At 41.6% G+C, this 12,784-nt stretch overlaps 1 protein-coding gene across 5 annotated transcripts in view; it reads left to right on the top strand.

Moving 5' to 3' along the window:
* The window catches only part of GALNT7 (polypeptide N-acetylgalactosaminyltransferase 7), a 72,074-nt gene that overhangs the window by 32,674 nt on the left and 26,616 nt on the right, over nucleotides 1–12,784 (top strand). The window lies entirely within an intron of this gene.

Genomic DNA, 12,784 nt, shown 5'->3' with positions numbered 1-12,784 from the left:
AAGGTATATGAAATGAAGTACTGCCTGTTTTCGCTCTCCTCTCCTCCCCAGCAGAGAGGGGGGCTCTGCCAGTCCCGGGGTTTGGTGCTCACCTCGGCATTGCAGGCTTCCAGCTGCGGCAGCTGATCTGTTTGGTTGGTCACTGGTTGCTCACTGGGACTGTGCCATGGCCTTTCATAAAAAGGGTGTTTTTCCACAACATGAGGTGGGAGACAGCTGGCCAGCTGTGAGTCTGACTCATGCTTGTGCAAGCACTGCTGCATGAATTTACTGCCCGCTGTGCATTTGTTAAAATCACTGAAGTGCATAGAGTACAGCGCCTCTCTTTCTTCGTGCCATGTTCCCTGGGTGACTTACTAAAGATTTCCACCTGCCTGAAGCTGGAGGAGAGAAACGAGTCTGTCAGCTGCTAGTGGCAGGGAAAGGTTTGCTATCTTGAAGTTCACTTTAATTTTATTTCTTCACTGCAGTCAGCAGTTGGGCCTCTGTGCTGAAGAGATTTTCTGAAGGGGAGGAAATGCTCCAGGTAACCTGTTTGGGCCAGCATTTCCTTCCAGGTGGCCGTTCCCTAAGCACTGCTGCTTCTGCTGTGGGGTTGGCAGCCACTGAGGCCCTTTTTGTAAGAGGCAACAGGACTACAGAATCTCGCAAAGAAAAACGGTTTCCCCACCAGGTGCGGTGGTGAACTGAGCAGAGTGAAGCTGCTCGGAGTCAAGAGTTCGTGTTAGCAGAGTTCATTTTGGCCCTGCCTTCCCTCACGAGAGTAGGAGGATGGAGGTGGAAGCTCTCTGCTCTGCCCAGACAGCCGAGCAGAAATGGCAGCATGTCCGATGACATGTCCGATGAAGGTAGGACCAGGCTGCCTCTGCCCAGGCTACTGACAGTATCTTTGGCAGCAGAGCTCCTGCCTGTTTTTCCCCGAGGTGGAAAGCATCAGAGAGACTACATATCTGCCAGGTAGTTCCCCACCTCGAATCTCAGAGTTTATCTTTACTACTGTAATAAAGATAGAAGTTCTCTAAGAAGACCTAAATGCTTTGAGGAACAGAAGAGACAGCCACGATCAGATCAGAAATTTAAGAGTTTCCTCCAAGCTCACTTGCAGATAAGTCTTCCATGGAGGTCAAAGCCAGCAGATCAAATCAAAGTTAAGTTTTACTGTTTAATATCCTATGCGAGCAAACGAAACAGCACAAAAAATGTTAACAAAACATATCTTTCAGGCAACTTGATATAAGTTATTTTGTATAATGAATACCCAGGACGCTTGCAATTATTCTGAATAGTTTAAACGTTTATCGCTTCAATGTGTTTCCTGGGAAAGGCAGAAGAGAGGGAAAGCAATGTAGGATTGGCTGGTGCTGCTTTCAGGTATCATTGTATTTTCTTTCTTGTTCATTCCCCTGCTACTGGGAAGAAATGCAGCAAAAGGTAGCAGATGGCCTGTTGGATGAATTATTTTACCATTTATTTTCCTTCCCCTTTTCATCCTACTGATCTCTTTAGTAAGTCATTTTGGTTGGTAAGGCTGGTCAGCATTCAGCATAATCCTACTGAAGAACAGTATAATCAACCTTTTTTTGCTTGCCAGCATTACTAATTGAGGTAGATCTTTCAGGCAAAGACTGAGTTATTCGTTCAGAGATGTTCAAATCCAGGTAGGCCTCACCTCTGCCTTTTCCTTGAGGCATAAAAATTCTTCAGCGTTACCCTCAGCAGTCAGGTTGGTTCAGGGAAGTACGCCAAGTGCTTCCCCAGGTGGTGTTGGCAGGAGTGAAATAGCACTGCAAGAACTGACTCTCTCAGCTAAAAAGCCATGCAGCCTTGAGGCTTCTCCCTGCTGAAAGGGGAAGAGGGAAGAAGTGCCTGTGAAGGGGGATTCAGTCCTGCTACAGTTAGATTTGTCTTTCGAGTCAGACACATACGTGTGGCCAAGGTGATTTGCCAGCTGCTGTTATTGATTCAGCAGGAACTTTGCTGGTGACTGTGGGCTGTCTCGGCTGCCATAAAAAGCCTCTTGCTGCCCCCTGTAGAGAGAAATAATATTGGACGGCGTGTTAATGTGGTTTGTCAGGTACATCTGAAAATGTTCCTTTGGCTAGTACATCTGTATTGCTGCCTGGTGTATTGCTGTAAAACTGCCAGGCTGTTTTGAGGTTGAAGGCAAACACTTCTGTTCGCATAAAAGTCACAGGTTCGGTTAAATGGAACCAAGAATGTATGGGGATACTGAAATATCTGTGTATAAAGTTTCAAATACAGCATCATCTCACTTCAGCCGTTCAGCACTCTGCAGGAGGGCCAGGGGAACCATAAGCTGGGTTTAGATGGAGCAATACTTGTGTTCCATTTTACTTCTGGTTGCAAAGAAGCGGGGGCAGGCTTAGCAGGCCCTGTCTAAAACCTCTATGCAAATGCTGGAAGAACACCTTTTTCTTAAAATTTAGTGATTTTTGCCAAGTTTGGATTATTTATTTATTTATTTATTTTAATTCTGATAGGTGCGGCCTTTTAAGAGCCTTTATATTCAGTTTTACATTTTGTCCTGCTTCCTAGCAGAACTCTAGTTAAACTAATTTTAGCTTTAGGGAATAAGATAATTAATATATTTAATCCCAGGATATTTTTGTGATCAGGAGTATGCACAGAGATAAAGCTGAATAAAAACAGAATGATAAAGTTTCTGGATGATTTTGGATTCAAGATAAACACACCATGCTAGGGAAATAGAAAATGGACCTACGTTGGGGATAAATTTTGTTAGGTACAAGGTGGGTCCTCTCAAAGAAAAATCTGAAGAGAATTTTGTTTCCAGCACCCAGATCCACTTGTCCAGAGTTTGTTTTGTTTTGTTTTTGTTTTAATTTAATCCAAATGTTCTGGGTTTGACCAAAGATCTGTCTTCTCTAGGTCTGTTTAACAACATATGCTTGGGAGAAAGCATGCAATAATGGGGTAACTTCCATTCCTGGTAACCAGTGGGCAAGGGTGTCTTGAGCCAAAAATTGCAGCAGGATCGTCATACTTTGTGGACCTTTTTCTGTGCTCTGACTTGTCTTTTAAGTGTGTTTGAACTCCTAGAATTCAGTACACACTGAGACAAAGTCTTTTTCCAGGCTGAAGTAAGCAGTATGTGTGCTAAAATGCTCAAAAAGCTGTCCGTGTTTGGCTCCAAGGTTTCGAGTGGCAAAAACAAGTTTGGAGACTGTCCCCAAGTGCTGTTTGCACTGTGCCTGTTCTTATACTTGGTATGCACTCACTTGCACTTTCAGTGGGCTCTCCTGCCAGTTAATTGCCTGGGTAGTGTCCTTGAATTCTTCTGCAGCTTTTTATAGTCATTTCAATTGAGACTGCCAAGGTTTGTTTCTTTTTTATTGCCCAGTAATGACCTGGAAGAGGAGGTGGACAGCTTGGATCCCAGCCCAGATGCTTAGGCTGCTACAGTCGCAAACTTCCTTCAGTGTTCATTCCTCCTCCTTAAGCAGTTATTAATCTAAAAGGATCTTCTGTCTTATCCTGACATACTTTGCTGAAGAACTTTGCTTGAAAAGAAACCAAAGAACCTCGTCAAAGACTTTGGAAGTTGTTACTCTATTAGCAGACTCACTCGTGTCCACATACTTTTTGATTCCTTTAAGAGATTGTAATATGTTTCTGCAGCATGGCTTTCTTCCACAAAAGCTGTGCCTATGACTTACTAATTTGGTTCTTTATTATTAGCTTCTATTCAACACTGGAGTCAGACTTAGTAGTCAGCTATTCTATAGATCCCCGGGGCCCTTTTGTAAAAAATGGTGTCAGATTTTCCTACTTCTGTTTGCTTGAAATCAAGGCTGGTGTCAGCAGTAGTTATACACCATAATAGTTAGTCAGTTTATGTTGCATTCTTCTGGAAATACTGGGTTTATCAAAAAAATAAAGAAAAAAGCAATTAGGCTATTCAGAGAAAAAAAATCCAGTAAAAGCTATCCTACAGATATCATCCATTATTTCCAAGTTACAAAGTCCTTAAGCTTTAGGTAGTTGAAGATAGGAACACGTACTGGGAAGTATCACTGTATACTTGACCTGTTTGTTTTTGTTTTTGTTTTTTCCATGGGTATCTGATGTTGGTCACTGTTAAAGAGTTCAATGGAAATACTTAATTTAGTTTTCCTGCTTCTGAAGTGGTCTCTTTTCATTTTGATCGTTTATCAGACCACCAGACTTTCTGGCAGGCATCCTACTTGTGGTGTTTGAAAAAAAAAAAAAATTTCAATAGCAGCTTTCATACTGAAGTAAGCTATTTGTCAAGGTTTTTTTTTTTTTTTTTTTTCCTCCATCTATCTTATTACTTACGTTCAGTTTGCCTGAATTTGTGCTCATTTCTGTTTTCATTTTGGATACCACCCATTCTATTTAAATAATGTCATTCTCACTGCTAGCAGCATCTCATTTTTATTCATGCTACCTTTTGTAGTTCCTTCCTAGACTTTTATTTATTTATTATGATTAGTGGTAAATATTCTCGGCTTCTAGCATGGTGTCATTGAAAAAGCTCCATGCTACCTGAAGGCATTTCAATAAACCTGCTCCCTTCCTTTATAGCTCCCCTTTTCAAGAGGAGGTGTTAACAAGGACACTTATTTGGCATTGGACCTTCAGCATGTTGTGGCCATGATTAGAACAGGGCTCCCAATACCTCATGACTGAGGTATGAGATGCTGAATGAGTTCCCGGGCTAGGCTTCTACTGTGTTTCTTCAAATCTTTTTTCTTTTATTGTGTGGTATAGCCACAGATAGGAAGGACAAAGCAGACGCAGTACTGGCCAAAGGGGCTGTGACATTTGGAGCTGTGGGCAAAAGCCCATCTGAAGAGACCTGTTGCTGCAAATTTCTGTTTGCTTGCATGAATTCTGCGATGAATTGTCTCACAACGACATTACGAGCTCCCTCAGCACCTCTAGTGCAGCCCACCCGGTCCCGTGGGCTTGCCCTGTGTTTATGCAGTTCGCTGTCATATATCCAGCAAAGTGGTCGGCTTACCTCTGTGGTGCATATTCCTTCACTTCTGTAGTCTTTGCCTTTAGACAAAGGGACTGGTGAGGTGTGGCTGCAGGCCTTGACAATAAAGACAAGGGAAATAAGGTGCTGAGTACCTCAGTATTTTTGATGTCTATTGACACGAGTCACACACCACTCAGTGGTAAACCTGCATTTTTGCTAGTTTTCCTCTTGTCTATAAGCCCTTCTCATTTCTCTTAACAGTCTCACTGATTTCAGCTCCACCAGAGCTTTGCCTTTCTTCTTTCTCTCTGCATGTGCTTGAGCGTTCGTTTTTTTTTTCTGTACTCCTTCTAGGTGGCCAGGCCCTGCTCTTGATTTTTGCATCCAACCTCCATCAGGAGCTCCTGGACCAGCCAGGCAGGCTTTCTTCTGAGCCATTCGTGTAGGAATGGGCTGTTTCCTGTGTCTTGAGGAGGTTGTTCTCAGAGACCTGGGCCCTTTTGGCAAAGTTGTAACACCTGAAAATCTGATTTTCTTCTGGCAGATGCCAGGAAATGTTTAAATAGTGGCTTCTCTATGAAAGAGAGTCGAAAAAGGAGAGAAAACTGCCGTATGGACAAAACTACTGATGAGTGAAATGTGGAGCTCTGAGAAGAGGCCGTATGGTGTGTGGCTCATTTCAAGAGGTTTACCTGGTTATACGATACTAAAACAATGTTAGTTGTTCCAAAGAACCTGCATTCAGTGTTTCTACAAAAAAATATACGTCTACAATGTGTTAGTTGCAGCAGTCTCTCTTTGCAGTTTCTTTTCTCTCAGAAACACTGAGAAGCAATGCAGGTTTTTCTTTACCAAGTTCATTTCCACAGCAGAATAACTCCCTCCATGCTGTTATATGGAGAGCTCAGCTGGGCTGAGGTCAAGCTCATTGCACTTTGGGTTAAGATTTAGGTCAAGAAGCACTCTCTTGAACTATGTTGTAAGTGATGCTCTGTGAAACTCCCTGTTAACTAACTTAGGTTACTTTGGAGCCCTAAAGCCAGGGTTGTTCTTACTGTTGATCAGATTTTATGCCAGCATAATTAACCGTGTTGTCTGTAAGAAAGGATCCCTGCTCAACATGCTTCCGTGTTGTCTGTAAGAAAGGATCCCTGCTCAACATGCTTTGCTCAGACTTGATATGCTGTTGTTATCCTACCCATAGAAGACTTGCTTACAAATTATTCTTACTGACCCAGAGGGTTTTAGTCTTGTGATTCTATTTATGCTTGATTTTTTTGACAGCCTCTTTTGACAAATGCTACAGGAATTTTACCCTGAGTAGTTTGACTGGGAGAGAAAGCATTATGACTCTTTGTGAATGTTTATGACATGAGACAAATTAATCTCTTACTGAATTTTTATTTCAGTATTATAACAGATAACTGCTGTCTGTTCACCACTGTGAGCCAGAATCTCAAGTGCATTACCCACACACATCTGTCAGTCTGATCGTAGCAAAATAAATATTTTAAAGTGTTTTTTCATTCCATGGATTATCCGATTTTTACTTTCCTTTTTAATGACGTTATTGCTGTTACAGGGCATGCCTCCTGGGCCATAAAACACATACTTGAATAATTGGATCTGTTGTCCTGGATCATCTTTTTACATCAAAAAGAACTGGTGATAAGTTTTTGTTGAAAAAAATGTAACTCTTCCTTGCTTAAGTACCATGCTCTGTGTGTACAGAAATGTGTTTTTGGACAACTGTTTTTGCAACTCCCAACATTTTATAAAAGTTTTTTAATGGTCATAACAAAGTAAGTAAGAATTGACTTGTTTGTAAAATCATAAATGTAGTTTTGAAAGGTGTTCATGTTATTTATTTATTTTTTTACTATTAATTTTAGTACAAGCAGAGGAGGGAATGGTTTCCAAAAATAAAGCCTTGAGTTAACATAAGAATTCTTACATACAAAGCTGGATGTTATTAAAACAAAACTTTTACTTAGTAAAGACAGTTTCCTATCCTAGTTTGATGATGCCTTGGACACTTTAGCTGGTCCAAGTGCTGTTAAAAATATCAAATCGTATAGCAAGTTTTTAGTGCTTACTTGAGTTGAAAAAATAAAATCTTTAGTTATAAACAGTTACTCAAGGCACATGATAGGGCAAATGAATCTTGGCTGCTCGTTAGAAATGGATGCCCTTTTTACTCTGAATGAGTAACATGAATTTAATATCTTTTATATTAAAATGCTTATATTAAATATTTATATAAAATTATTATTTTTAATATATTAATAAATTTAATATATTAATAAATATATTAAAATATTTATATTGAAGTGCTTAGCTGTCTGTCCAGTGAATCTTGTCATAGCTAAGCAGATTGAATAGGAAAGCTCTGGAGTGGAGCCTGCTTTGTTCAGGAATGTGATTAGTAGCTTAATTATAGTACTGTGCAAATTACATATTTGATACTGTTATATGAAATAAGCTTTCAGTAATTACTGTTGGTATCAATGTCAATGGAAATGGAGCAGTAGGGACTTGGTCTCATTTCACATGGTACCTTGGGAACAATCTTTTCTTCAGGCGTTACATAGTCCACCATAACTCTTCTGTGGCCAAGAAAACTAGTTTTGCAGCATGCACATAGACTTTTGTGTGCCTTGCTGAGAATCAGGTGAACCCCGGTGGTCAGACTAAGTGAAGAAGGCCGGTGTGTCCATGGCAGGGCACCAGCTGCCTTACTCGTGGTAAGGTTCCTGGGGAGAAAAAAAAGGTGTTTAAAATGTAGTTCGGGATGTATTGTCAGAGCATCTCTTTGTGGTCGGGAAAGATGAATTTCAGTCATTGGACTTAAGCAGAAATAAGCGTTTTCTGTTAACGTTTTGTTAACAGGTCCCAATAGTGAAAACTAGAGTAAGAATGGATCCAGTGTTTCTTCAATGCCAGCTACTAGCATTTCAAGTTTTAGGTTTCAGCAGAGAAATAAGAGCACATAGAAGTTGACAGAAGCACCAGGTGTGTTGTCTGTTACTTCTGTGTGTGTGTACATCTAAGTGAGAAGACTGAGCTCTGAACAGAACCTCTTATTCAAATAAATATATGTGGCATATATATATGGTGTACAGCATATATACCTGGTGCATATTCAAATTCTGCCTTAAACCTTGAGTTTGGAGTCGGAAGCAGACAAAAGGATGAGAGGTTTTGTTCAGCTGTTTATCTAACCATCCAAGTGCAGCCTTGGATCATAAACATTTTGGGGCAAATGGAGGAAGCACTCTCTGTCAAAGGAGTTGTAATTTGAATGCAAAGCTGAAATAATATTTGAACTGCTTATGCTCTGTCTTGCTAATTAAAATTTCATGTTAAAGCATATAAATAAACGGGCGTGATATAAGTTATAATTCAGCCCAACTGAGCCCAGACAGGAACATCGGGGTTTGATATCTGATGAACAAGACGTGGCAGAAATAACGTATTTCCTTGGGACTGAGCCCCAGGCTTCTTCTCGCCATTTAGTTTATTATATTAGGAAACACCTGTCACAGCCTGCATTCTTTTAAGCCGTGCGTTGGCAAATGCATCAAGCTGCAACTTCCTAAAGTAGTGCAAACCCAAGCAGAGAAATGATGAGAATTGCCATATACAGAGAGTTGTGGCTTCTTTGCAGTATTTTCTGACAAAACAGTGCTAGCTGCTGCAGAGGGGAGAGCAAAGTATAGGGCAGAAGAACAGTTTTTGTGTAACTTACCCACAGAAACATTGTCTTCAGGTGTCTGGTGATCAGTTTGCCCTGTCTGTCTTCTCTCTGTGGTAGTGCACTGTTCTGCAGAGGACTTGAGAAACGTGGGGAAATGCTGTGCTATTTTAAACCAAGGAGATGCTGCAGAGCTACAATGCCATAAAACCCAGCGGCTCTAACTTGGAAGGTGAAAATGATCTGTCTCATATCACAAGAAGAACACGCTGAGGACAGCTTTGGGCACAACACAAAACAGGAGCTGTGGGGGAAAGGATTTGGCTCCCTGTGTCTGCAAGGCAGCCTCCCCCAGGGAAGGGAATTTGTTTCTGGCCTCTGGCTCTCCTGCACTAGCGTGTTTATTGCTTAAACTTTTTCAGTGAAAATAAGACCATGGGCAAGATTCTTGTGATTTAAAAAAAAAAAAAAAAAAAGGCAAGGTTTATTCTTTAGACTTTCGTGTTAGCAGTAATGTTGGGTCTCTACAAACCTTGTTTTGAATTTGGGTCGTGGTGCTCTGAGGTATGATAGGAAGTGCAGCTTGTGCTTCCAGGGGCATGGGCAACTAAATTCACTCATATAGCTTTGCAGGCTGCTTCAGGAATGGAAGCAGACAAAGCCTGTAGCTATTATAAAAATAGGAAATGCTGCTTTGGCATAGGTTTAAGCTGTTAAATAACGTGTAGGAGCGGTTTTGCTACTGCCTGCTGAAGGCAAAAAGAAAAATACCCAGCTGAGCAAACTGTCCTTCTCGGGGTGTCTGTTCACTTCTTTCCTAGAACCCCTGTTTTGTAAGTTATCTAAGTTTATATTCATATTGATAATGCATAAAAATACTCTGTAATGATTCAGAGGTAATAAATACAATATTAACAGTAGATTTACTTAGTTATACCTTAGCAAATAAATGCAGAGTTCTGTAATCTGCTTCTGTCTGTGCCAGACAGAGGCGTTGATGCCTCAGACTTGCAGGCACTCAAGCAGCAGGGCTCAGTGAGGACCTTGGTGTTGGCAGCTGTATAGATGAGTAAACTGTTGGAAGGTGCTTTGTGAAAGAAGCTCTCATCCATCTTCCTAGGGGGTAGATGCAGTTTACTGCAGTAGTCATAATAAATTGATGATTTAAAACAGTGTGCAGCCCCGAATTCAGAATTAAACTATGTAAACAGCGTGCTGTCTGCTGAGCGCCTGTGTCCTTATAAGATAAGAACGGGGCTTATAAGAAAAGGAAGTTGCAAATGGGAACAGCTCCTGACTTCCTCTTAGGCTCTGCTAGTGCTAGAGCTGCTCAAAGAAACAAATGTATGCATTATCAAACAATTAGCAGTCGGTGATAATTGATATCACTGTGAATCGCACGCATTTTTCAACATGAAATGCAACTTAAAGCTGTTCATAATTTTAAATTGTATTTTATATTCATGCAAGAGAGAGACTAGAACTTTAATGTTAATCACAATTTGAGGTTGATGTGTTAATACAAATACTAAATTGAGACCTTCAGCTCTTCACTCACTCAGGGCTCAGCAGAAACAGTGTCTCGAGTGTCGTAGGAGTTGGCTCCTGGGGCAGTTACAGGAGCGCTGCCCTGGAGAAACCTGTGCTGCTGCCTTCTGGGCTGAGCACACAGGCACGGTGCTTTGAAATTAGACACAGCCAGATCGGGGCCCAGCGTGCCTTTGGTAAATGCAGGTGCACTTTAAGCAGCTGACCCGAGCATGACAGTAACAGGGAGGAGAGCTGGCTGTGGCCACACGCTTGCTTTTCTCTGGAGTTGAGAGGCTTGAGTGCTAGGAATGAAACTGAGGAATTCAGGATAAAAGGAAATTCAGTTAGCTCAAGATCTCAAATTATCCTTTAAGTAGCTATCTGATTGAGACTAGCTCTTAAATTGCTGTCAGGGTGCTGTCATCATTTGCTGCTTATATTTTTTGCTTGATGGTTGGAGTACTCTTCCAGGAGAAGCAGCAAATAGCCTGGGCTTTTTTTTTTTAGACTGGGGAAATTTGAGCCTATGTCTGTGACTGTGGTGGTTGCTGCCAGGGAGGCTGTAGGATTCATCCAGTCCTTGGGCCATGCACCCACCCGTGGTCACTTCCGTGGGGCCGAGGGACATCAGCAAGAGCAAGCCAATAAACAGAGCACTAAGCACTAAATTTCCTCAAGCCAAGGGGTGCTCTAGCACAGATCTCCAGCTTCTTGTACAGAGGAGTTCCCCAGAAAAGGTGTCCTCCTCTGCTGAGGCTGGTACACCACCTCACCTGTGGTAGAGGGGCAGGGATGCTGGGTAGTACTGTTCCCCTGCGGCCATGGAGAAGGAAGTGGGAATGATTTGTATGGTAAGTATATGGGCTGGTAGTCAGAAGAAACATTACTCACTCTGTTTCTCCATTAGGTCACGGCTGTATCTTTCAAAAGGTTTCTTCTCCTTCCAGCGATTAGTCAGCCCGTGGTTCTGCTCAGTACTGCTGGTGCTTGCCTGGGGACAGAAAGCTTTGACTTGTGGGCTGGTCTGAAGGTGTTGATTCCTTTCACCTATGAGCTCCCTCAAGAAAGGAAGCAAAGAGAGCTGCTCCTCCCTGCAACGTTACTGAGGAACAGTGTTCCCAGTCCTTCACGGATGTGTGTGCTTCTGCCTCATCTTGCTCTATGCCAGAGCTCTTCACAGGGGTCAGACAAAGTGGTGTGAAGTGTCTAGTGGCAACACCAGCTTAAGGATGCTCTGGTCTCACTCCTGCATGTCTGCTGCAGTGTGGTGTCCTCTCAGCTCTACCAGTAAGAATTCAAAATATTTTTTGTAGGCGAGCTGATGTTTGCTATCCTGGTTCACAGCTTATCGCCACAGTTGTCCTGCAGGCCTCATCTGAACAGGCACCGTGCAGGACAGGGGCTGCTCCGAGCAGTGTGTGGGCAGGACAAAGCACCCAGAGGAGGAAGCTAGGGGCTCAAACTACTTAGATCCTCTTTGTCACAGATCTTTTTGTACTTTGAATCTGCCCCGTGCCAGATTTTAAAAGTTGCAGCTTTTGCCTGGATGCCCGTACCTACTTGCCCCTATCTTTTAAAACAGAAGTATGAGGTCAGAAGTGTAGGCTTTTTACTTCCCCTTCCTGGTGTCTAAAATTCACAGGTAAACTAATACTGTAAAACTCAGCTTCAAACACAAGGAAAGTGCATATATAGTTGGTTGGTGTTTGGTTTGCCAACCACTGGATGTCACTGCTGCTCCACAAAAAGGTTCTCCAGCTCCCTTCCCCGTGGGACTGGACAAATGGGAGCAGAGGATTTCGGGTTTGCCACTCAAATAATCGAACAACAATCACATATCTTGGGAAAATTGCCAGACAGATTAAAATATACGTTAACTGCTTATATCTAAAGCAACTACTATGTTTCAAACTTCTACTTCCCAGAGCAATGTAAGAGACAAGATTGCGCGTGCAAATTACTGGAGTCTGTTTCATTCAGGGGCCTGATGAGTTGGTATGTTGACTGTCCAGTAAGTGAAATCAAGTCTCTGCAGAAAACTAAAAGTATAGAAGCATAGAATATATAGAAGCATAAGTATAGAAGCATAAATGTAGTGTTTTTATGGCTTACAATGGTATATTTAGCAACACGTGATTTTTTAAGTTTGAAAAGTAAAATGTGCTGACAGATTTGGGGAGATTAAGTTGGGTTGTTAGAAAAAAAAACCCTAGACCTCCGCTTTTATGTTTTAAAAATATATTAAATACAAATCAAAAAAGCTTAATTGCTCACGGATGTGGTATTCAATTCAATTTTTGTAATAGGTTTGTTTTTTAAATATGCTAAATTACTTACTGTCTTTCATTCTTATGCTTTTAACCATTTTGTTCCTAAATATTATTTACTTACACTACAGGAAGTGGGAAAAATAAGCACACACAAGAATTTGGTTTGTTGCAGCATTTGCTTTGTTTCTTTTGTTTGTTGAAGGCAGTCTGAAACGTCGTGGCTGTCTGTCTTTTTAATTGGAAAGCAGAAAAGTTTCCAATCGAAACTTCCAAAGATGCCAGTCAGCAGCACCAGATACTGCC

The sequence above is a fragment of the Cygnus atratus genome, chromosome 4, assembly GCF_013377495.2.
Source record: "Cygnus atratus isolate AKBS03 ecotype Queensland, Australia chromosome 4, CAtr_DNAZoo_HiC_assembly, whole genome shotgun sequence".
Classification (NCBI taxonomy): Eukaryota; Metazoa; Chordata; class Aves; order Anseriformes; family Anatidae; genus Cygnus; species Cygnus atratus.
The sequence above is the reverse complement of the archived record's forward strand: the minus strand, read 5'-3'. Positions and strand labels throughout refer to the sequence as shown.